Below are 22,370 nucleotides of genomic sequence, written 5' to 3'. Positions count from 1 at the left end.
GCTTTCGCCCGCTGCCATTGGCGGTGGCGTCTTTTTTTTTTTTTTTTTTTTTTTACAAAAAAAAGGGACGTAATTGGGCAAAGGCGGGCGCATGTCCCGCCTTTGCTACGCCCATTTCCGTCCGTGTCTAGCACGCGCAGCAACGCGCGTTCGCGTCGCTGCCGCGCTCCCTAGCCCCCGCTCCGCTGTGGTGCGCGCACCACTGTTTTCGATTCCCTGCTTGTTGGAGCGCTTACCTGACGGGCTGACGTTATCTGGTGAGTGGTGTTGCTATCCGTTTCATAAATACTGGTGGCGTTAGCTGTTCACATACCCGGTTACAGCAGGAGATTCACGTTTATTAAGCCATAAATGGCTTTAATTTATCTGCCTCTTATCTAAAATTGCCTCCGTTTCAATTTTAGTCTATATACGAACGTAAACTTCCCTTTTGTTCTTACCTCGTTCCTGTTTCTAAATATTAACATGTACCGTCGCCCCAGCGCTGCGAATGCTAGTGCCTCGAATAATTATAGATCAGCCAATAGTCGGTACTGAGGTACCTAGGTCATAGTGGACTAGGTCTGGGATGTTGTCGGTGCTAATGCTCCGTGTACGGATGAGATTATTATACTGGGAAAACGTTTTCTTGGTCTTTGTGAATATTAATGATGGGTAGACATTTGGTTGCAGTTAAATATAGCGCAAATCTGGTCCAGTGCATTTTACAAGAGCATTGGATTTCCCACAATGTACCCTGTACCAGCACCCGGCCCGCCACAGTCCCACCATCTTGCCCTGATGCTGGCATCTGTGGAGGTCACGATGCTCGTGTGCGCGGGGAAGGGGTTGTGTTTATTTACATGTACATGGGGCCACGCTCTAATTGACAATAAAACGGATCCTGGCCCCTGGAGGCCGCTTCAGACAGCGCCTAGCCCTAAACACCCACCCCATTTTTTTTTTTTAATGTCCTTCACCCCTCCTCCGACCAGGTTTTCCTGCATCCTCCGCTCCCCTGCGTTATCCTTCCGAGGGGGATGCGCTCCGACCTCTCCCCTGGGCAGGGCGACCATCGCTGTCACTCCCCCCCCCCCCCCCCCCCCCCAGCCCCCCCTCCCTGCGCTCATACGCCCCCTGTCACTACGAGCTGTTAACTCGCTCGGAGGGAGGCGTGGGCTTCACAATAGCGCTTCCCTGGCACCACTGGTGGGCAGCGGAGGGAGGGCACTGCACTTCCTGCCGTAGATCGCGGTGCCCCCTCACCTGCCCGGCACAGCCACTTTACTAAACAGACCACTACGCCCGAATCCTAAAGAAGACATCAGAAACGCCCCCCCAAAACAGCAGGAAAAAAAGGTCGACCACATGTACCCATAGTGGCAGGGGGAACTGAACTGTCAGGAACACACTAAACAACAGAAATAAGAAAGACCCCGCCATGCTTTGATAACCAGCTAAATGTCACTAACCCACCCCACTAGTAATCGAGTGGGGTTGCGGGCTATAGCCTCCTTAGTAGCATTATTTGTGGTCCCAGAAGAAAACCCCATGCACCCCTTAAGCACAAGGTCAATTCAGAAAGCTTATCCTTTGAGGTCAGGTCCGCTCTGCCACTCAAAGGGGGCTCCAGCCGAGATCAGTGCCCCCCTTCACTTTAGCAGCCCCCCCGTACCCTAGGTCAGGACATCACACCAGGTCACAGAGCAAGAATGATGCCTCCAATCTCGGTAAACAAAGAGCCCCCGCTGCGCTGCATGCACTGGCTGCTCATGCCCAGCGCTGCCCATCACCCAACCGGCCCCAAAACAGGCAGCGTCCAGAGATGGCAATCTGGTGCCAAGATTTGACCTTTACCCATCACCGCATAAAGCACACTCAAAAACTCAACACACTAACTCTGAAGTTCTGCCAGCACAACAGCATATCACACAAAATGCAAATTTTTCAAAGATACGGTTGAAGGGGTTAATAAGGAAATAACCATTAATCATGGTTAAGGCTTTATGAAAGAAACGGGCAGGTGCTCTAACAAAGCAACCAAAAATATGACATAGAGCTGTCAGTTTCTCCCAAAGTGCCCACAAGAGCGACTCTTACCTTGGTGGTCTTCTCCACGCTGGCATCCAGTGCTGCTTTGGACATGATGGACGGGAATTAAATATATACAAATATGTGTTTCTAAATGTTGACCTGTACCGTCGCCCCAGCGCTGCGAATGCTAGTGCCTCAAATAATTATAGATCAGCCAACAGTCGGTACTGAGGTACCTAGGTCATAGTGGACTAGGTCTGGGATGTTGTCGGTGCTAATGCTCTGTGTACGCGTGAGATTATTATACTGGGAAAATGTTTTCTTGGTCTTTGTGAATATTAATAATGGGTGGACATTTGGTTGCAGTTAAATATAGCGCAAATCTGGTCCAGTGCATTTTACAAGAGCATCGGATTGCATTACACAATTCTTTTTTTTTAATGCACTGGGAGATTAGACTCTAAGCGCACGATGAGCCGGTGCCCTGACTCTCACCTGGTTCCCCAATTCCAAAGTCGGCAGCTCTGACCTTTAGGCCACATAACGAGTCCCAGTTGTCACTGAGCGTGAAATGCTAAACGAATACTTGAAATGGTGTCTGCGCGTAATGCGATTACTACTGGTACTGATGCCTTTGATACCATCAGTGCCGGGTTCTCGATTACAGTGCTCTATACCAACACTGGCATGTTAAGACAGATGCCGCGATAATGCAAGTACCAGTACTATCCTAGGGTACTGGGCTGCAGTTCTGAGGTATTAATGTGGCTTTTGGAGTATCGCCTGTTGCACGGGAGCGTTGGTAGTGTGGTTAAGATGAAGCAGTCAGCACGGGTGTACTAGTAAAAAGACAGTGGTAGTGTGTATATATTACTGCACTTAGCTTAAACACAGGAGTTATGGGCAGATTAACGCTTGCGCTGTAAGCAAACAGCACGTCTCTAGGTACTGGTCATTGCTACACTTTTCTAGAAGCGTGTAGTGTAAAGCGGTTTCCTGTTAATAGTCCCCTTGGCTCTGGTCCACCTCTCACTCCATTTTCATTTTCGACAAGTGAAGTAGGCTTTCCAACTTGTAGTATTTCAGTGCAGCGGGCTTTTTGTCTCCACTTGCAACCAAGTTACTGCTGTTAGTGACGTACGTATTACAGATGTCCCACTTCAGGCTGTTGTATGTAACGTTATATTAAAAGCTGTCCACAGCCTCACCGTGATGACCTCAAAACGTGGGTGTTCACATTTGCATCAGGTGATGCGCAATATGTTGGTGGTAGTCATAGCAGAAGATCACGTTGTACTGGAGAGGATGCCTGTGTTTCTATCGGGAACCAAGACTGCAATCGTTACGTAAGCAGTATGACTTTGTCATACGATGTCCCTGTGAAATATTAACGCACGTGCCAGCGTGATTATATACTTTCAACTCCCATGTTCTGAGTATCTCGTAGCCCAACTGCTTGTCCCAAAGATGCATACATGTCCAGGTGTAGGATAGAGCAGTAATGCCAGACCAAAATAGACTAGCTGGTGGGAATTTGATGGCCAGGAGATCCACATTTTTTTCTCTAGTTTTGTTTCTTATATAGGTCCTCTGGCATTGCCTCTTTGGGTGTTTCAACACTTGACGTTCCCATTGCGGGGAGATGTGCTCGCTTTCGTAAAAAGTGAGATATTACCATGGGTGACGGTTTACCAGATGGTGAGATGTAGGGGAAAGGGCCACTACAACGCGGCCGTTTCCACGCAAACCTTTACCACGCAAACCTTTACCACGCATGCATTACAACGCATACGTGGTTACCACAAAAGCCTTTACCACGCATACCTTTACTACGAAATACGTAGTAAAGGCATGTGTTGTAAAGGCTAAAATTAGAAAAAGAGGGCTTAGGGGGTCTCCACCCAAATTTATTTTAAAAAAAGCGCGTGAATAAAAGGGGGGTCCCCCCCAAAAAAGCATTTGCAATGCAATAGGTCTCGCATTGGCGAAAGTTTAAGCTATTGGCATTGTAAATGGCAATGCCTTTTATTTATGTTTTAAAAACCAACACGTAAATAAAAGGCATTGTCATTTACAATGCCAACAGCTCAGTTTCGCAAATGCGAGACCTATTGCATTGCAAATGCTTGTTCTCTTCCGCCTTCTTTTCCTTTTCCTTCTCCTTTTCCTCCTTTTCCTTTTCCTTCTTCCTTCTCCTCCAACAATTGGTCATGAAAGCAATGGTCGCAAAACACCCTCATCGTGATCAGCATATTACATCAGCCTGCAGAGGCATACATGCAATAATTGGGACAGCCGTATTCAGATGAAAGAAAATGTAACATTCTTACTGAGCATAAAAGTGGGGACTGGGACAGAGATTTCTGTCCTAACAGTACATACACTTTGTATTATACAGGATGCTAAGAGAGCTAATGTGTCCTACATTTCCTGTCCAGTATATTTCAGCTGCGGGGCATCATTTTCACCAACAAATCAAATCCCCACTGGCTTAGTAAGTGCATCCACTAGGCGAGGGTATGCTTAGTAAGTGCCACCACCCCACCCCAGGTGAGTGTACTGGAAATGGTTCTTAACTATAATGTAATCTAGTGGAATTGTAGAGGCCAACGCGTGTAACGAATAAAATGTAAATTAAAACCAAATGTTCTGTACCAAGGGGTCTTTCTGTTAATCTAATATGAATGGTGTAGAGTGTCTGGTATAAGAGGGTGCGGTGTCTCTCATTCTCCCTCCTAAGGGGAGGGGGGGTGGGGGGGTCTGCCTAAGGACAAGACTGCTTACTGTTTCCTGTAAAATAGCTAGTAAGTAAACCAAGGGGGACCACACCCAGGGAGGTGCAGTAAAACTCCCCTAACCCCGGGGGTATGTGTCCCAGATGGGGTGACTTCAATCACTATAGTCAAGTCACTCTTACTCTTCCGAGTGTGTGTGTGTCCTCTTCCTCATCTGTTGCTTCTTGAGGATCTGCTCCATTCTCTGCTGGTCATGTAACCTGGATCCTCATCTGTATCTTTCCCTGTGGCGCTCCCAAGCCACCAATACTTCTGCCCGCAGTCCTGTCGGGGAGCTTTGGCGCACTCCCCAGGCATCTTCTCTGATCAAAGCTCTTTTCCTGTCTTTCCCTGGCCCAAGTCGTGACAGCTCTCATCCAAAGCATGGCCGTTGGACCATTCCCTGATTTCCACCTCATCGCTATTCATCGTGTAGCAAATGCTAGGGCTTGAGGCTTCCCCCTTCTCTTCTTGAGGGAGACCTCTTGCCCTGGTTTAAACTCAGATTCTCACTTACAGGTGCATGCTTCTGTTTTGCTTGCCCTGTTCTCTTCTTTAGTGATTCTAACGGGTTACATAATGTCTCAACCAACACAGCTTTTTGTTGCAGTCGAAAGATATTCCAGCATATGCACAAGTTGGTACAGTGGACTGATAGTATTTTTAGTTCTGTTAAAGCTGTGGGATACATTTTTCCCAATCACATGTTGACTCTTCACCCATTCACTTTATAACTGGTCATCCCCACCCTCCCCAATCCCCTACCCCCAATCTACTCTTTGTTTGTGGGATGAGAACCTGTCCCTTTCCAAAGCGTCCCCAAGATCCATGCTGTCAGGCCTCATACCATTTGTTGCTTAACGGGTGGGTCCAGCTTCTAGGAGGTATCATTAAGGACCAAATTATCTAGCAGGGGTAACAAATTATGCAGCAAGAAAAGGAAAACTATTTGACCCATTTTGCTGCAGGGTTATTTAACTGTATTAGATTTGTAGGTAACTTGACACTGTCTTGGCAGAGTTTTTACTACATTATCATATTAACACTTAAAAAAACGTAATCGGCAACGGAGAGGTGACCAGTTAGTTTCTGAATAGTCTGCCACTGCGCTGCAAAACGAGTCACCGTAGTTTGTCACTTTTTATCTATTTGAGCAAGAAACATTTTTGTTATCTCAAAGTAGATGATGGATTGTCTAGCAAGTGTGGCTAATGCCTAAAATGCTGCAGCTGGGAAATTACATAACTTCATTGGCCCTTGATGTCATCCATAGGCCTGTTAGCTGACTACAAACCAGGTCTGCAGTGTCATCCATTTCCTAATGGGACAGATACATGTCCCCTGCCCATTCAAGGAGAAGAGGGCCCCATGCTGCATAATTTATGGCACTCATTTGAATAAAACCATGGTTACAAACTATGGTCTCTGCATACTGTCTGAAATTGTGACTGGGTGAAGTATCTACTATAGATTAATTGTTTTGCTCACTCTCTAACTTCAGATAGTCATTAGTGTTTATAAATACCTGCATATCTTTACTTGTATAGATTCACAGAAAGCTTTACCCTGCTGGGAAGACTCACAACTGACTTACTCTGGTTAAAGGTCTGACCTGTCCTCACAAATGGATCCCCTTGCCTTCATCAAACATGAGACATGTATGAGGATGTTGGTATATGGGATATGTTGCTCACAGATGGCTCGGTGAATGATGGGGTCCATTTTGTATATGTTGCACAAAATGGTGTACTCTTTTGTCTCAAGTTATGTCCACTAGCACACTTCCTGACCCCCCCCCCCCCCCTCCCCCAAAAAAACGATAGTATGTCATAGGTGATGTAGACCTCTGGACCATTCAATGTATCCACAGTATTTTCTCATCACTCCTCCATTACATGTTCTGTGGCCATTGCCCCTGGCAACAGGGAATGGCAGTTGTTCTTTGGTCTGAGGCTAATTGTTCTGACGAGGGCCTCAGAAGCCTGAAAATGCTTTCGATAAGGACAAAATGCCACTCCTATAGCATGAGCAAACAAGCATTTAAATTAAATCGACTCTGTTATTGGCTGTAGAATCCACATTTACCACATTTGGAGGAATAAATACTGAACCTCCCAGCCAGCAATTGAGTCATACTTTGTCTTGGTACCTGGAGAGCCTGCGCTCCAGTGTAGCTGAAGGTGCAGCACACCATTTGAGTGCTACCCTGACTCCCAGCATTTAAATTCAACTAAATCTTTGGTAGGTTGTAGAATCCTCTTTTACCACTGTGCAGGAATAAGTACTGAACTGCTCAGCTAGCAGTTGCTTTGTACTTTATCTTGTTACCAGGACCGCCAGACTGTCAAACGAATGTCTGTTCTGCTCCCTAAATAGTTCCCATGGGCGATCTTCTTCATGCTCGAAGTATCCGGGTAAGTCAATGAAGAAACATAAATAGTTCAATAGTTTATGGTGGAGCTCTGGGCTTTCCCTCCTCAGCAACAAGTCCAGGACATTCAGGCCATGATCCCGATGTTTCAAGCTTGCTCCTGAATCCAGGTGAGGGTAGCTCAGAGGACTCTTAGTCCTGTGCATCCTCTGTCGATCATGTCAGGTGGCACATGTGCCCCTACAGTGTTACTTGAAGTCCAGTTGGGCACTACAACAAGGCTGTGCTTCTGAAATCATGCAGTTATTGGAGGCTGCAGCTCAAGATCTACAGTGGTGGGTGACAGATCTTCGTTTACACTGCAGCACACCATTAGCCCTTACCCTACCCGAAGCAGATAGTGGTGACTGACACATCTCTGTTGGTTTGGGGGATAAGCGGGTCATCTGGAGGATGTGGAGATTCAAGGACTCTGGTCTCTAGTGAAGGGCCGTCTCCACATCTGTCTAGAGGCTACAGGTTGTTTGCCTGGCCCTGAAGGCCTCCGTGCCATCCATCAATGGAAGAACGATGCAGGCTCTCACCACTACTACCGCCACCATGCAGTGCTGCAACAAGCAGAGTTAAGTGTGTCTTGTGTCCTGTGCCAGAAGGTTTTGCACCTCCTGGAGTTCCAGGGCACCTTTCTGGTCGCGAACCACCAGGCACGGTTCCTGAATTCCAGAGTGAAACAATTGAGCAGGTGTTGTTTGCTGAATGTATTACAACAAAAATAACCCAATCTGCTTAATGCGGAAACTATGTAAACACTGTGTGAAAAAGGACTGAGAAGTGTAGACTTAACTTCTTCTGACCAACTCCCCACCATCTAGATTTGTAAGAGGGGTCCCTAATTCACAAGACTCCGTACTTCTATAAAATCTGCAAGAACCTTATCCAAATGCAGCTGTCACTGTGTTCAAAAAACCAATTTGTGAAAAACCCGTGGAATCACAGATGTAAAAAAACCACACTGTGAATATCCGTGAAACAAATGTAAAAAAATGTGTGCAAAACAAGGTAGAACCTCACGTGCGCAACAACACAGCGGGCTTTAACTGGTTAGATTATCACCAGTACTGCCACGTTTCTCATCATAGGTTACTACCTTGGACAAAAAAACTGTAAATATGTACCAGAAAAATTAATCAAAGAAGGTGAACATATGTGAACATCACACATTGCAGTCCCAAATTAAAATTGATAAAGAACCATAGCCACCCTAGTTTTATTCTTAGCTCATGGATCAGTTCAAAAATAAAAAGTACTGTATCTTGAAAGACCAAATGCCGCTAAGCCGACATGTTTCATTGCTTTACTCTTATGGCAATTTCTTCAGGGCTGAGGGAACAGTAGCCTTTGGGCCAGTTTCTAATATCCAATGATCAATCAGTCTGCGCAATCCAAACAGTGTGAACAATATCTTTCATACTATCTCATTCTATCACATTCACACTTAAGAGGAGCGTGCCATATATCTTCCCAAGGTAATAAAACACATAAGTATACAAGAAAATATAAATCGATTTATTCGTTTTTAAAATCAAAGTCAATTAAAAAAGAGAACAATGAATCTAATTGATATAGTAGACGCTATCACGCTGATGAGAACGCCCAGCATAAACCCTAATTGTAAAGAGGGACGCTTGAGGGACGTTGCATTCGAATAACCTCCAGGTGTATCTATTGAATCAGCCCTTTACGAAGGGTAAGAAAGGGAATCAACTCTATGGTCTGTTAACAGACTGCGTCAAACCAGTAACAGAATTCGCTTCAAACTTATAGCGGAAAGTTCCAAACTAACTGGCTAGAGCGAAAGGCCAAAAATACAGACACAGACATTTGGGCTTAAGCAGGGATTATTGAGATGCATTACTGCTGTCCCAGGGTTTGAGAGAGAATTCAAGAGAAACTTTTAATTACCTTTTAAATCATCTGCCCAGCATGACTGGAAGGATTAGTTTTCACCAATACCAGGTTTTAAAAAAAAAAAAATAATTCCACACAGCTTGATTTTATGTTCAAGAGTCAAAACATCTGTCTTGAAAAAGATGGTGGCATAATACATCCATCGAAACGCGTCGACGCTCAAATTAGTACACAATCTGTAAAGGGAGATGTGGCCAATGAGTATTTAAAAAAAGCTTAAAATACCTGGATCCACTCTTGTCTTACTGCTATAATACGGATGTGTACCATGTAAATGACATACTGTGGTTGGTGAATACAAAGAGAGTGCAGAAAATAGACACTGTTTTTTAATCCTTTATTAACCCCTGGGTAGGATTTTATGATTATGTACTGGGCCTATGTGATCACTGTTGAGTAGCTATTGGATGGACGATGTCAATTAGATTCATTGTTCTCTTTTAATTTTGACTTTGATTTTAAAATGAATAAATCGATTTATATTTTCTTGTATACTGATTGATCATTGGATATCAGAAACTGGCCCAAACTATACTGTTCCCTCACTACTGTATAGTGCCCTGTTCCTTTGATCGTAAAGGGCTCCTCTTTGTTTCTATACAATTTCTTCAGGGCACCAGGACTTCGTCCACCTTATCGGCACACTAGTTGCGAACTATCAGTGACCGATGTCAGCCAAGGTCTCTCATACCAGGTCGACACTGCGTCACACAGGCACTGCAATCTTTTCAGTAATCCTGTATCTCAAACCCTTTTCAATATGATCGTTCGCGTGTCAGTCGCGTCCCGAGCTTTGTCTAAGCCATTGTTTGCTGAATAACAAGTGACCCTAACATCCGGATGGCGCATGGCATTTTCCAGCGTTTGGGAGAGTCCTGACTAAATCTTTTTGCCACTGTTGAGAATGTGCAGTGTCAAAAGATGTGTGTTGGAATTTCCACAAGAACACGTTAAGGGACTCATTTTGGCTGGAATGGAACACTGGACTGCATGCATTCTCACCACTTCACTCCTGCCAGAGTACTGAAGAAGACCAGGAACGACTGGTTCAAAGTCATTCTGGCTGCTCCAGATTGGGGCACGTGTGGTATCTGTAACACTTGTGCATGAGTATTCGTGCAATCGACTCCTCCATGCATGGCGATTGAACTGCTGCAATTAACTGCATTTGATTGCTTCCATAAGTAGTTGATGCCATCCTGGCTGCACCTTAACAAAAAACATTTTGTATCTGGTGCTGGGACAAATTTGTAACCTATTTTGATGCCCGAAACACTGACCTCTTACCAGCACAGCTGACGATGCCCTTTGATTTGTTTTGTCTTTAGCCCAGCAAGACATAGTTTGTACTGTAAAAGGGTGTATCTGAAAGAAACACGTTAGTTAGATTCCTCACATTAGAATATCCCCAGGCGTCAGACTGGATCCGGAAGATTTTTCGTCAGCAATACCCCTTGCGCGTCGCTAGGCGTCGTCTGCGGCTCCGCGTCCGTCGTCGGCGTCGTGCGCCGGAATGACGTCGTCGGAGTACTTAGACGCCGCCCTCGCGCGCTGACGTCGGTTCTTCTTTTTTCCACGCCAGTAAGCGCAGATCCGGGAGAGCTACCCCTTTTAGTCTTTTTTGACTAAGTTTTTTGATCCTTTTTGATCTTGTCTCGACTCCGGTGCCGGTAGGATGCCTGGTTTTAAAGCCTGTGCTGACTGCAACCGCTTGATGTCGGTTACGAACCATCACCGCCGGTGCCTTTACTGTTTGGGCCTCGACCACGACACGGAGTCGTGTTCGGACTGCAAGGCCCTGACCTCGAAGGCTAGACGGGAGCGGTCCCGTAAGCTTCTCGAGCTTCGCCACTCTGCTCCGCGCCCCTCTCGATCCCGGTCCAGGAGGAGGTCCAAGGATCGGTCGCGGAGCCGCAGCCGACGTCATCATCGATCGTCTGGCTCCAAGTCTTCGGGTAAGTCGAAGCACTCCAAGAAGTCCAAGATGCCACACCGCTCTTAGGACTCCCCTCGCCGGTCGCGCGACTCGGCCGAGGGTCAGGGTGGTCCCACCCCCGCGGCTCCAGCGGAGCCGCAGGCGCCCCACAAGTCCCCATACCCGCCGGTCCCTGGGACTGACGCGACGCCGGCGGAAGTCAGTGCCTTCCTCTCGGCCATGAGGAACCTGGCTCCGCCGTCGACGCCCGCTGGCGCGCCTTCGGGCCCCGCGGACCCGACTGGGCAACCTTGCCTGCCGGCGGCTCCGGCGCCGTCGACGGCTCCGGCCTCGACACCGCAAGTGCCCGAGGGACCCGTTCCCGAGTCCCCGCCGACGCCGGTCGACCTCGTCACGCCTCCTCCGCCGGCGTCGACACCGGTACCACCTCCGCTCGGCGTCGAGCCCCAGTTCAGCCCCGCTCCGGGCCCGGCGCCGTTACGGCGTCGATGGGCGCCGCCGGAGACACATTATGTCTATCGTCCGGCTCCGCTCCTTCCTCCTGCATACCAGGAATCTGATGACGGGGGCGAATGGGAGGGATCCGAGGATCCTATGGCCGTTCAGGCTCGGCTGTCACAGGACTGGGCAGATGAACTGGGGGAGGCCAGTGGTCTGGATACCTCTCCAGACACTGGATTCATCTCTCCTCCGACTGTGGCTTCGGAGGAGGGTGCTGCTTTCTCTGTGGTGCTGCGCAAGGCGGCCGCAGCCCTTGGGCTCGAGCTACCTGCCGTGGCTGTGAGGACTAACGTCCTCACTGAGGTGCTTCAGTCTGCAGCAAGCTCCACTGAGCCTCTGCTGCAATTCAATGAGGCCCTCATTGACGTTCTGCAGGGCACCTGGTCCAAGCCCTCCACAGTTCCTCCTGTGGACAGGAACGTCGCCAGGCGCCACCGCCCTGCTCCGGGCGACCCCAGTTTTCTGTCCCAACACCCTACCCCCGAGAGCCTGGTTATCCAGGCTTCTACCTCCCAATCCTCCTTCCCGACCGCTCCGCCGGACCGGGATTCCAAGAGACTGGAACAGTTTGGCAAAAAGCTGTTCTCCTCCCTTAGTTTGGGCCTGCGGTCCTTGAACACCGCCTGTCTCTTGGACCGTTATTCCCACTCTCTGTGGTATACGGTGGAGGACGTGCTGCCCCTGTGTACGGAGGAGGTCCAGACACGACTTACCCAGGCTCTGGCCGATGGGAGGGATGCAGCACGGCATGCTATCCGATGTGGGCTTGACACTACGGACTCACTGGGTAGGGCGATTTCTACCACAGTGGCGCTTAGACGTCACGCCTGGCTGCGGTCCGCGTCATTTTCGGGCGATGTCCAGAGCACTCTCATGGACATGCCCTTTGATGGCACTCGCCTTTTTGGCGAGAAAGCGGACAGTGCGCTGAATTGCTTTAAGGACTCCCGGGCTACGGCCAAGTCCTTGGGCCTCTCGGCCCCGCGGTCGCAAACTTCCGCCTTTCGCCCCTTTCGTGGCCAAGGAAGGGGTGCCTCCTCACGTGCGCCTAGCCACCAGCCGCAGAACCAACCTGCGCGCGGTCGCAGACGTGGTTTCCGCCGAGGCGGTTCTGGAGGACGACTAGGTCAGCCCACATCCACCCCGGCAGCATCCGCCTCAAAGCCTTCCTAGTCCGAGCTTTCAGGCCCATTCCACGCCAGTGGGCGGCAGAGTTCGCCATCACCTGCTCCACTGGCGGTCCATCACATCGGACAGGTGGGTGCTGCAAATCGTCCGAAGGGGCTACTCCCTCCCCTTCGAGACGACCCCTCCAGCCATGCCACTGCAGCACCACCGTATCTCGGGGGATCATTTGAATCTTCTCCACGAGGAAGTTTCGGCCCTCTTGGCCAAGGGGTCGTCGAGAGCGTTCCGAGCCCAGAAGTAGGTCGTGGTTGTTATTCCCACTACTTTCTGGTTCCCAAGAAGGGTAAAGGGGGCCTACGCCCTATCTTGGACCTCCGGAACGTCAATGCCTTCCTCCGGAAGGAAAGGTTCAAGATGTTAACTTTGGCTCAGGTTCTAGCTGTCCTAGACCCGGAAGACTGGATGGTAGCGTTGGACTTGCAGGACGCACATTTCCACATCCCCGTCCTGCCGGCCCACCGGCGTTACCTGCGGTTCACGGTGGGTCAAGAGCACTTTCAGTTTACCGTGCTCCCCTTCGGCCTTACCAGTGCCCCTCGGGTGTTCACGAAAGTGATGGCGGTGGTCGCAGCTCATCTGCGCAGATCAGGGGTTCCAGTCTTCCCCTATCTCGACGACTGGTTGTTGAAGGCGGGCTCGCCCCAGGCAGTCGTCTCCCACCTCCAGACTACGGCGGATCTCCTGCATTTGCTGGGGTTTTCCATCAACGTGCCGAAGTCACACCTGAGTCCCTCTCAGAAGCTCCTCTTCATCGGAGCGGTTCTCGATTCGGCGCAGTTCCGGGTCTATCCGCCGGAACAGCGGGTCTGGGATATTCAGGCCCTGATTCCCATCTTTCGGCCTCTATCCTGGGTTTCGGTCAGGCTAGTGTTGCGGCTTCTGGGGCTGATGGCCTCCTGCATCCTACTAGTGCATCACGCCAGGCGGCGCATGCGGGCTCTGCAGTGGGACCTGAAGTTTCAGTGGGCCCAGCATCAAGGCAACCTGTCCGACCATGTCTTGATCTCGGAGGGCACTGCACAGCAGTTGCAGTGGTGGCTCACGGACCGCGATTGGGTCACGGGCAAGAGCCTCTCCCTTCCCCAACCGGAGCATGTCGTAGTGACGGATGCGTCCCTCCTGGGATGGGGTGGCCATATGGGAGAGGCGGAGATCAGAGGCCTCTGGTCTCCGGCGGAGTCTCGCCTCCACATCAACCTGTTGGAGTTGAGAGCGATCCGACTTGCACTGAAAGCCTTCCTTCCCTCTGTCAGGGGAAGTGTCGTGCAGGTGTTCACGGACAACACCACCGCCATGTGGTATTGCAACAAACAGGGCGGGGTGGGGTCATGGACCCTTTGTCAGGAGGCTCTGCGCCTCTGGACGTGGCTGGAACACCAGGTCGTCACCCTAGTGGTTCAACATCTGGCGGGCTCTCTGAACGCCAGAGCAGACGAACTCAGCCGCTGGTGCATGATGGATCACGAATGGCGTCTGAACTCCGAAGTGGCGCAAGGTCTCTTTCAGCAGTGGGGAGAGCCTTGGTTAGATCTATTCGCCACCGAAGAGAACGCGCAATGTCAGCAGTTCTGCGCGTTGGAATTTCCAAGGCGGCACGCGCTCGGCGACGCTTTTCGTCGCGAGTGGAGTTGCGGTCTGTTGTACGCCTTTCCGCCTATACCACTTCTGCCCAGAGTGCTGAAGAAGATCAGGCACGACCGGGCCCAAGTCATCTTGGTGGCTCAGGATTGGGCACAAAGGTACTGGTATCCCGAGCTACTCAGTATGTTGACCGATCCTCCGATACGTCTGCCCCTTCGGGAGGATCTTCTGTCGCAGCAGCAGGGGACGGTCCTCCACCCGAACCTGTCCAGCCTCCACCTCCATGCGTGGAGATTGAGCGGCGGCAGTTGATGCCATTTGGCTTGCCTCCTGAAGTCTGTGATATCATTCTGGCAGCCAGGCGTCCCTCCACAAAGACTGTATACGCCTGCCGGTGGAACAAATTTGTGGCATGGTGCACAGCAAAGGCTGTGGATCCCCTCTCCGCCCCTCTTTCTGAGGTTCTCCTCTTTCTTCTTTCTTTGGCCCGACAGGGCTCTTCCCTGGGCACCTTAAAAGGTTATCTTGCTGCCATCTCTGCCTTCTTGCGGCTTCCTGATCAGCCTTCTCTTTTCAAGTCCCCTGTGGTTACACGCTTTCTAAAAGGCATTACTCACACGTTCGCTCCTGTCCCTTTTGTAATGCCTCAGTGGGACTTGAATCTTGTTCTCACATTTCTAATGTGCGCTCCCTTTGAGCCTCTTCATAATTGTCCTCTACGTCTGCTGACGCTTAAGACTGCTTTTCTGGTAGCCATCACCTCGGCTAGACGGGTGAGTGAGCTCCAGGCTTTATCATCAAAGCCTCCTTTTCTCTCTGTTCATCCGGACAAGGTTGTCCTTCGGCCTCGTCCCTCCTTTCTTCCGAAAGTGGTGACCCCCCTTTCATCTTGGGCAGTCTGTCACCTTGCCCACCTTCTTTCCGCCTCCGCATCCTTCCAAAGAGGAAGAGAGGCTCCACCGTCTGGACCCAAAACGTGCGCTCTCCTTTTATCTGGACCGCACAAAGCAGTTCCGGGTGGACGACCAACTTTTCGTTGGATACGTGGGTGCTAAGAAGGGGAAAGCTGTGCACAAACGGACCATCTCTCGGTGGGTCGTTTTGTGCATCAAAATTTGTTATTCCTTGGCAAAAAAGGACCCTCCTGTTGGGCTGCGCGCCCATTCTACTCGGGCCACAGCGGCTACTACTGCTTTGGGACGGGGTGTCCCTTTGCAGGACATCTGTCAGGCGGCGACGTAGGCTTCGCTACACACGTTTGCCAGGCATTATTGCCTTGACAGCCAAGTCCGGAGGGATGGCTTCTTTGGCCGTTCTGTCCTCCAGGACTTTCTGGTGTGATCTTTGTTCGCAGACCCACCACCGGGGATGGTATTGCTTGGGTATCTATTCTAAGGTGAGGAATCTAACGTGTTTCTTTCAGATGAACAAGTTACTTACCTTCAGTAACGATGTATCTGTAAGAAACATTAGTTAGTTAGATTCATCACCGACCCACCCATCCTCCCCGTTCTGCGAACTGACATCTAGGGTTAAGGTTATCCTTTTCAGGCCCCTAGATTTTTATTTTTGGCACCAGTGTCGGTCTTTGCATGGCTCTGCGTTCCTGGCGCGGAAAGCTATGTACAAGAACTGATGTCAGCGCGCGAGGGCGGCGTCTAAGTACTCCGACGTCATTGCGGCGCACGACGCCGACGACGGACGCGGAGCCGCAGACGACGCCTAGCGACGCGCAAGGGTATTGCTGACGAAAAATCTTCCGGATCCAGTCTGACGCCTGGGGATATTCTAAGGTGAGGAATCTAACTAACTAATGTTTCTTACAGATACATCGTTACCGAAGGTAAGTAACTTGTTCATGTCGGCCCTTTTGGCCTTTCTGCGTTTGACGAACCAACCGTCCTTGTTTAATTAACTTCTTGTGATGGAATAATTTTTAATTTTTGGGGGGTCTTTTCATAATATTAGGTTATTAGGTAAATATAGGTTCGAGGCATATGAGATGCAGATTACACACTGTGCATAGATCACCATCTGGTGTTGGGCCCAGATGTTTGCACTTGTTTTTGTCTTGGAAAGTCTTTGGAAGTCACAAGGTATGTGACTCCTCCTTTGGATCATAGTGCGCATGGGCATCGGCTCCATCCTCACGGTTTTTTTTTTCTGCCATCGGGCTCGGATGTGTTAATAGCGTTCCAGTTCGGAACTGTTAACGGTTTTCTCCTTCGACGCGCAATCCTTCCCATCTCGACGCTATTGTTTTCAGCCACACGCGACCCTTAAACTTCGAAGTCTTTGATTCCGGTCGTTGACAAAGTCCTTCGGGCCTACCCGGGCCTCATCTCTGGCTCATGGAAAGGACGCCATTTAAAAAGTGTCCTCGGTGGGTCGAAGTTTCCCCACACCGACCTACATGAGGTTTGCAGCCTCTGCCTTTCACCGGAGCACGAGGCCAGCCTCATTCCGCCCCAAAAAGACCACCCGCGACGAGCTCGAAGAACAATGGCTCGTTCGTAATCTTAGATCTCCGACGACATCTTTCAAGCGGGAGTCGATGTTCCGGAGCAGGGTCGAGTCTAGGACATCATTGGCGCCTCCGAAGCAGATGATTCAGACGTTGAAGACATCACTCCAGCTCAAAGGGCCGGGAGTACAGACGTCGACCCCCCCCCCCCCTCCCCCCACACCCCCCCTTCGACACCATCAAAAAAGGCTTCGGTACCACCTCCACCTTCGGGCCCAGGTGCATGCCGAGACACTGCTTCCCATGCCCCGCCTTCGGGCCTGGTAAAGAAGCCTACTAAGCCTTTAGGTGACTCTGGCTCGAGTCAGCCTACCCTCGGTACCGAAAAGCAACACCCGGCATTGAAGAAAAGGGCATCATCAACCTCATCCACGCCGACCACTGCTCCCACATCGAAGCACTCTGCGTCGAAGGCTAGCACGAGTTCCTCGGCACCGACAACACCCTCGGAGCCGACTAAAAAAACGCCCGATGAAGGGCCCTGATACTTCCAAGTCAAAGACCTCGGAACCGAAAAAATAACTACCGGTTCCAACTGATAGACACTTCAAAACTACACGGTTCCAAGCCTAGAACCGCTACCGAGTTTACGCCCAAAAAACTTACGGCACCGAAGCCCTCTGCTCCGAAGGATCTGTCACCCACAGATTAACTGTCTGCGCCCGCACCGCCACCAAAGAAGAGACTTTGCTTTCCCCCCCCCCCCCGGACAATATTGGATTCAACCAGCTCCTTCAAAGAGCTGCCCAATACCACAGGGTGGCCTTGCATACATACCCAGTAAAGGAGGATTTTCTTATGGATACCTTTGATACCTCACAAAGGTCCACCTCAACACTGCCCATGCTTAAAGGGGCAATTAAGCACGCATCAGATCTTTAAAGACCCTGTTAGGGCTCGGGTCATCAACTCAATAATGGAGAATAAATATAAAGCTGCCCCATCCGACCCAGTATACATTAAGGGCCCCGCACCACTCATCTCCCTAGTAGTCTCTAATGCCAGGAAGAGGGCGAATTCTCAAACGTCCGGTAACTCACCACCACCAGACAAGTAATCAAAACTCCTAGACGACTTTGGCAAACGCACAGCATCACAGGCAGCAAATATTTGGCGCATTGCTAACACCCAAGCGCTCCTAGCCAGGTATGACATGGCACATTATGATGAGCTTGAGTCCATAATGCAGCACCTTCCTGACAAATACAAAAACAGGGCCAGTGAACTAATCCAAGAGGGTAAGACCATCACTAACACCTCCATCCGCTGTGCCCTAGAAAAAGCAGACACCGCCTCAAGGGCAATCAACACCAGTGTCCTTTTGCGCAGGCATGCCTGGTTACGTATATCCGGTTTTAAACCCAAAGTACAGAGTACTATACTCAATCAACCTTTTGATGAGCAACATCTATTTGGCCCCAATGTAGACGTATCCCTTGAAAAAATGAAGGATACAGACACCGCCAAATCTATGGAAACCTTGCAATCGCAAGCTCCCAGACGGTCTTTTCGTCACTCATCCTTTAGAAGCACCCATCGAGGCTACTCCCCCGATAGCCCCTTCACCTCTTACAAAGCTCCCGCACAATCCACCTTTACTAGAGGTTACCAAAGGGGTGGTTACTGGGGGAATAACAGCAAAGGCAGAGGCAAAAACAACTCCCGCTCTTCCTCCACATCTACCCCATGACTTCCCTCCACTTCCCTCCCCTGACTATTCCACTCCAGTCTGGGGAAGTCTCCACCAATTTTTCCCTGCCTGGATAAACATCACTTCAGACAGGTGGTTTCACGAAATCATGCAATCAGGCTGTCTCGAACTAACATCTACCCCCCAAACATACCGCCCAAACACAGTCCAATGTCACAAGAACATTTATTACTATCAAAGCAGGAGGTAATCTCCCTCTTACAAAAAAGTGCAATAGAACCAGTTTCCCTGCACCAACAAAACAAGGGAGTCTACTCCCTATATTTTCTCATACCAAAAAAGGACTGATCTCTCAGGCCTATTTTAGACCTCAGACCCCTAAACCTATACATACATTCAGGCCACTTCCACATGGTCACACTCCAGCAGGTCCTCCCTCTACTTTCCCAGGGCGACTTCCTTGCTACTCTAGACCTCAAGGACGCCTATTTCCACATTCCCATTCACAGCGGTCGCAGAAAATATCTCCGATTCGTAGTGGACGATCAGCACTACCAATTCAAAGTACTCCCATTTGGAGTCACCACAGCACGAAGAGTGTTTACCAAGTGTCTAGCAGTAGTGGCAGCACACCTAAGACGACAACACATACATGTCTTCCCATATCTAGACGAGTGGCTTTTAAAAGCCAAATCGTACAATCGGTGTGTACAACACACTCCCACCACTATTCAACAACTTCACAACCTGGGGTTCCCAATAAATCACGCCAAGTCCCAGCTGCAACCGTCCCACACGCAACAATACCTTGGTGCCACAATAGACACCTCATGAGCGCTCGCCTACCCCAGTCCCGCCCGTATAGCGAGCATCCAAGCTCTTCTCACCAGATTCCAACCGCAACACACTCTTCCAGCTCGGGTGTTCATGCAGCTCATAGGGATGATGGCCTCTTGCATATTCATAGTGCCTCATGCAAGACTCTAGATGCGTCCTCTCCAAGAGTGCTTAGCACGTCAATGGAACCAGGCTCAAGGTCAGCTAACAGTTCTGGTGTTGGTAGACGGTCGTGCCCATCGCTCTCTGCAGTAGTGGAACACCAAAAACCTTTCCAAAGGGCGACCGTTCCTCGAGCCAGTTCCTCAAATAGTCATGACAGCGGACGCATTGCTCTCCGGTTGGGGAGCTCACCTACTACATCACACCATGCAGGGCAGGTGGACACCTCAACAAAAGTTACTCCACATCAACCACCTGGAGTTACTAGCCATATTCCTAGCCTTAAAACCATTTCAAAAACAAAGATCAGGCAGGACTGTCTTAGTCCACACCGACAACATGACAGCCATGTATTATATCCAGAAACAAGGCGGGACACACACTCTGCAGCTCTCTCAACTTGCACAGAGCATATGGAGGAGGGCTATACCTCAGAAATTTTTTCTCCTAGCCCAACATGTCCCAGGAGTCCAAAACACAATAGCCGATCTCTTGAGCCGTCAAATACAACAAATCCACGAGTGGGAACTTCATCCACAAGTTCTTCAACCTTTTTTTCACATGTGGGGGCAACCACAGAAAGACCTCTTCGCCACCCAACAAAACGCCAAATGCCCAAACTTCGCCGCCAGGTATCCTCTCCCATTGTCCAAAGGCAATGCGATATGGATGAATTGGTCAGGCAGATTTGCGTACGCTTTTCCGCCTCTCCCACTCATTCTGCTGGTGGTGCGCAAACTACAGCAACACTCCTTAACGCTCATCCTAGTTGCTCCAACTTGGGCCAGACAGCCATGGTACACCACACTGCTGGAACTCTCAGTAGTTCCACACCAAAAACTACGCCTCTCTCCACGCCTCTTAACCCAGAACCATGGATAAATCCAACACCCGGACCCAGCTCAGCTCAACCTAGCGATCTGGCTCCTGAAGTCCTAGAATTCGGTTACCTTAACCTTCCTCCTGACTGTATGAACGTCATAAAAGAAGATAGACGGCCTACCACTAGAGCATGCTATGCAGCCAAGTGGAAAAGATTCGTCATATACTGCCATACCAACAACACTAATCCCCTAGATGTGCCTATCCAACACATCATAGGCTACTTGCTACACCTCCAAAGATGCAACCTAGCCTATACGTTTATCAGACTGCATCATGCTGCCATTGCGGCATATCTACAAAATAGACAGCATCTCTCACTTTTCAGAGTACCTGCCATAAAGGCCTTTATGGAAGGACGCAAGAGAATAATTCCCCCCAGAGTGCCACCTTCCCCTGTTTGGAATTTAAACATCGTTCTCACAAGACTAATGGGACCTCCATTTGAACCTCTACATAAATGTGAGCTGCAATTCTTAACATGGAAAACTGCTTTCCTTGTAGCCATTACTTCTCTACGAAGAGTTAGTGAACTACAAGCACTAACAATTCAAGAACCCTTTCTCCAGATGCATCTTAATAAAGTTGTTCTCCGAACGAATCCTAAATTCCTCCCTAAAGTCATTTCTCCCTTCCACCTCAATCAATCTGTAGAGCTGCCTGTATTCTTCTCGCAGCCACAAACAGTTGCAGAAAGAGCTCTTCACACCTTAGATGTCAAAAGAGCACTACTATACTACATAGAGAGAACAAAACCCTTTCGTAAGACCAAACAACTATTTGTGTCTTTCTCACCACCACACAAAGGCAACCCCATATCAAAATCTGGGCTAGCTAGGTGGAGTGTCCAATGCATACAGATTTGTTACCACAAAGCAAAACGTACATTATCTGTTCCTCCTAAAGCCCGCTCTACACGAAAGATAGGGGCTTCAATGGCATTTTTAGGAAATATTCCTTTAGATGATATCTGCAGAGCAGCTACATGGTCTACACCGCACACATTCACAAAACACTATTGTGTCGATGTGCAAACTAAACAGGCTAGTGTGGGCCAGGCTGTACTCAAAACACTATTTCAAACTACTGCAACCGATACTGGTGGTCACCGCTAGGGGTGGATACTGCTTTACAATCTATGCACAGTGTGTAATCTGCAGCTCATATGCCTCAAACGGAATATGCTACTTACCAGTATGCATCTGTTCTTGGCATGTAGAGCTGCAGATCTACACACACCCACCTGCCTCTCCGGCTACCTTCATCTGTTCCAGTATTATCTTACTTGGATACACCACACATGGGCATCTTTCCTGTTTCTTACTAAACTCCATCATTTCCCTGCTAGTGAAAAACAATCTGAGGATGGAGCCGATGCCCATGCGCACTATGATCCAAACGAGGAGTCGCATACCTTGCGACTTCCAAAGACTTTCCAAGAGAAAAACAACTGCAACATCCGGGCCCAACACCAGATGGCGATCTATGCAGAGTGTGTAGATCTGCAGCTCTACATGCCAAGAACAGATGCATACTGGTAAGTAGCATATTCCTTATTTTTCTTTAAACATCTTTTTATTGTCATATGCTCAGTGAATAATACAATAAGGGAACAAAAATAGCGGTTTTCTTTTTCATACAGCCTCAAGCAGTCCATTGATGAGCAGTGAATGACAATCATAAGACCTTTGCTATAATAAACTCATTTTTACTACATTACAGAGCCTGATACATTCGCCATGATCCCCATATCTTCCACTCCCTAGGGAGCTCTCTGCTCTCATATCGTGCGTTCTGCCTGCCAGCACCAGTCCAAGTCTGCTTCCCACCCTTCCACTGATGATGGAATATTTTAAAGGTTTGATACACCTATCCTCCTAAGCCATTTGAGATGCCACAGTGGGGCCTTAACTTGGTCTTAACATTCCTCATGTGTTTGTCCTTTGAGCCGATGCATAGTTGCTCCCTACATCTGCTGACCT

At 49.3% G+C, this 22,370-nt stretch overlaps 1 protein-coding gene across 3 annotated transcripts in view; it reads left to right on the top strand.

Moving 5' to 3' along the window:
• COPS4 (COP9 signalosome subunit 4) overlaps positions 1–22,370 on the top strand; it is a 187,321-nt gene that overhangs the window by 87,604 nt on the left and 77,347 nt on the right. The gene's annotated exons all lie outside the window — the stretch shown is intronic.

The sequence above is a fragment of the Triturus cristatus genome, chromosome 2_2, assembly GCF_964204655.1.
Source record: "Triturus cristatus chromosome 2_2, aTriCri1.1, whole genome shotgun sequence".
Lineage (NCBI taxonomy): Eukaryota > Metazoa > Chordata > Amphibia > Caudata > Salamandridae > Triturus > Triturus cristatus.
The sequence above is the reverse complement of the archived record's forward strand: the minus strand, read 5'-3'. Positions and strand labels throughout refer to the sequence as shown.